General features: G+C 62.7%; 1 long non-coding RNA gene across 1 annotated transcript; it reads right to left on the reverse strand.

Moving 5' to 3' along the window:
- Positions 1–581: 581 nt before the first annotated feature.
- Positions 582–2,397, reverse strand: LOC112478324. The gene is made up of 2 exons (XR_003045774.1): positions 1,549–2,397; positions 582–1,100 (listed from the first exon to the last, which is right to left on the reverse strand). It is a non-coding gene; the product is annotated as an uncharacterized LOC112478324 (long non-coding RNA).
- Positions 2,398–3,457: the final 1,060 nt, after the last annotated feature.

Here is a 3,457-nt window from a genome sequence, read left to right on the forward strand (position 1 = left end):
CCCTTAAAACATCTGCCTCCAGATCATAGAACACCAGGCTTCCGGTGAATCCCGGCGGACGTGTCTGTTTCGCCCATCGAGGTCCCGTCCGCAGGCACCGCCCACAGCGTGTGGCCCCAGGAAGGACGGGACACAGAGGGACGCCGAGGTCGCTGTCCCTCAGAACCCGATGAACACCAGGGAGCGGAAGCGACACGGACACTTACTGTCCTCACTTCACACCTGCTGCTGCCTGAGGCTGGTGTCGCGAGCCCAAGTCACGAAGAGGAAGAATAACTCTGGCTAAATTAAAACCGTCAACTTCTGACACTTGAAACCTGTTTGATTCTGTTAACCAAAGTCACCCCAGTAATTTTAATTAAAAAAAAGTTTTTAAAAATTTGAACTTCCATACATCACAAACCCATCATAAAAATTTTAAATGAACCGGGAAGGAAGTGCTTACAATCTCATTCAGAAGGGATCGCTACTCCTTCTAGACAGAAGGTCACAGGAAAAAGGGCAATTAGCCAGTAGAGAACAAGGCAAAACATAGGAACTTACCAAGAAGAGGTTAAAAGAGTTGAAAGTTCAACAATACATAAACAGGAGGGCACTATTTTTAATTGACTTGTAAAAATACAGCGATGAAGCCCTGAGCCGGGGAAGCAGTGAGCAGCTCTGCGAGCGCCCAGAGCAGGCGTGAAACCCTTCAGAGGAGATTCTGACAGCAGGAGACGTAAAAACAGGACTCGGCCTCCGAGGGCAGCAGCCCCGCGGAGTCCCGGCGCATCGGCCGAGCCACCGAGACCCACGTCAGCTCTGGCCACGGCAGTGACATGCGCGCGCGTCCTGGGAGGCTGCCCGAGGGAGCCGTGGTCGATCCGGGCGCCGCCCGCCGGCCGGTCAGCGAATTGCGTGGCGTAGACACGTGTTTAGTAAGGGGAAGGGAAAGGTCACACGGTGGGCAGGTCACGGGCGCCGGGTGGGCGTTCAGGTGTGTGCGTCTCAGGACCGAAACGTCGACGCAGCACCCCCATCCCCCCACCCCTGCTCACGGTTCCTCCCGCTTTTCCTCGTTTTTCCAAGTTTTCCGCAAACGCTGTCTGTTACTTCGCAGCCTGAGAAAACAATCCGGTGCCTTTTAGAGGCGGAGGGGAGGGCGTATCCGAACCCCCTGCTCTGCACTCTGGTTAGCGTCCCCGCCCCAGGCCCCCCCGTGAGGCCGCCTCAGCCCCTGGGGCCTCCATCCACTGAAGCCAGTGTGAGAAGGTGGCCTCACAGAAGACCTCCGTCCCCAAGACCCGCCCGTCACCGCACAGGCCCTTAGACCTTCGGGCGGTTTGTCCGTTCCTGCCGCGTGTCTGGCCTGGTCCGGCCGGGCTCCCCGCGGGGCTCGGGCTGGGCTGGCGTTGGGCAGGGCGGGCCGTGGGGTCGCCTTCCGCCTTACGTCCCGGGCGGATCCGCGCGCGCTTGGTTAGGGGCGTTAACTCATCCTGTTCCCCTCGCGGTCACCCCGCCCTCTGGTCTGGGCGCCCTCGTTTGTCTTTCTTACTCTTCTCTATGTACCTGGGGGTCCAGGTTCTTCCTCGTGAGCCACCTCGGCTTTGTGGAACAAGCTTTCTTCAAAGCACAGTCAACTCGCTAGCTGTCCCATGATCCAAGCTGGCAGGGGTGGCAAGAAGCCTTTGGAGGAGTTCGTGCTCACCGGCCTCTGGCGACGAGCTAGAGTCACTCCGTCCTGGCTCCTGGCCTTCCAGGAAGAAGGGGCGAGTGTTCGGGCCTGAAGGAGAGGTTGGAGATGCCGGGGGGTCCCCCCCTCGCCCCCGCCGCGGGCCAGGTTCTCCAGAAGCTGGGCCTGGCTGTGTGCAGCCTCCTCTAACCTCTGGGTTAACCTGCACCCCCCTGGGGGCGGACACCGACCTCTGTCCCCCGGCAGAGCCCCGGGCCCGAGTCTCGCATTTCTTTTCCTAGATTCTTAGGCGTGTAATCTGCACTAGGCCTGTCTGCTTCCACACCCTGGGCTGCAGTTGATACATGCTTCTGGCAAATTCTGGGACCACACTTGCCAGATGACCAAATCCTCCTCAGAAAGATGACTGAAATGTTTGTAAGTTTCCATCGCCGAAGAGCAGCGGCTGAGGTCCCAGGGGGCAGAGCCTGGGCCACACCTTCCCGGGTCCCAGCGGGCAGAGCCCGGGCCACACCTTCCCGGGTCCCAGGGGGCAGAGCCCGGGCCGCACCTTCCCGGGTCCCAGGGGGCAGAGCCCGGGCCACACCTTCCCGGGTCCCAGGGGGCAGAGCCCGGGCCGCACCTTCCCCAGGTCCAGCTTCTCCGGCCAGCGCACCGAGCAGCACCGTGCGTCCCTTCTCAGTGCAAACCCACAGCCGCCTTCTGCTGCAGAGACGCGGAGAGACCAGGAGGCTAACGGCCGAGTGAGGCCCCGCACGGGCCTCCTGCATGAATCAGATGGGGGAGAGGGGTGACTCAGGGCCGTGGCGTTTTGTCTTCTGGCTGCGAACACACAGAGGGAGGCTCGAACGGGGTGCCAGGGCTCCTGAGCCAGCGTGAGGCAGCTCCAAGCTCCTGAGGTCAGCCTGGGCGTGGGCGGTCAGGACCCAGGCCGGACCAAGACCGGGTGGGACCAGGGCCAAGAGGCTGGTGCCCACCGGGCACCGCAGGGCTGAGAAGGCGGGGGGCCGGGGGGGGTCACAGGTCCGGGCTGCTTTGCAGAGATGCTGGGTCCACCTGCCCCGGGTCCACCGCCCTGGCCTTGCAGCCCTCAGGAGCGTCTGTCAGGTGCACCCCGTGAGCAGTCGCCGCAGTGTGGGCTCCTGTGCGCTCATGAAGGGGTCCTGGGGTTTCCTCTCCTCAGATGCCCTGCAAGGGCCAGAGTGCGGGGTCCACAGCCAGCGGCGGGCTCTGGCCGGCCCCCCGGGGAGCGGTGAGAGCAGCAGGCAGCACGCTTGGTGGGCTGCCCCCCGGCCCGGGCCTGGCGGCAAAGGGCTGTGAGGAGCAGCCCCTCTCCCCTACACACCGGAGTAAAGGGTGGAGAGGCAGTGGGATGCCCACCGACGCCCCCGGCCCAGGAAGGTGCATGCAGCAGAGATGCCGAGTGAGCGCTGACCGCCGAGCTGGACCGCACCTAGGTTCCTGCCTGACCCAGCACTTAACGGATGGAGTTATTTTAATCTGAAAAGGGCCCAACGAGGCTCTTACTGCCACTTCCGGAGGGGCCGAGGTGGCCCGGCTGGGGGCGTCCATCTAGCAACGGGCAGAGCCAGGACCTGGACCGGTCTGGGCCTTCAGCAGAGTGAGATGGCCCCATGTCAGACGTGGCTCTGCCTCTGCTCCTGGGATGTGCTGCAGCGTGGAGGTCTCCGTTTCACACGGGTCGGCGACGCCCAGGTGCACAAGGCATTTCTCTGGAGACGGTGAGAGTCAGGCCTGGGTCCTGGCTGGGTACCTGGGCGTGTC

Source organism: Pteropus alecto, unplaced genomic scaffold, assembly GCF_000325575.1.
Source record: "Pteropus alecto unplaced genomic scaffold, ASM32557v1 scaffold143, whole genome shotgun sequence".
In the NCBI taxonomy this organism is placed as follows: Eukaryota; Metazoa; Chordata; class Mammalia; order Chiroptera; family Pteropodidae; genus Pteropus; species Pteropus alecto.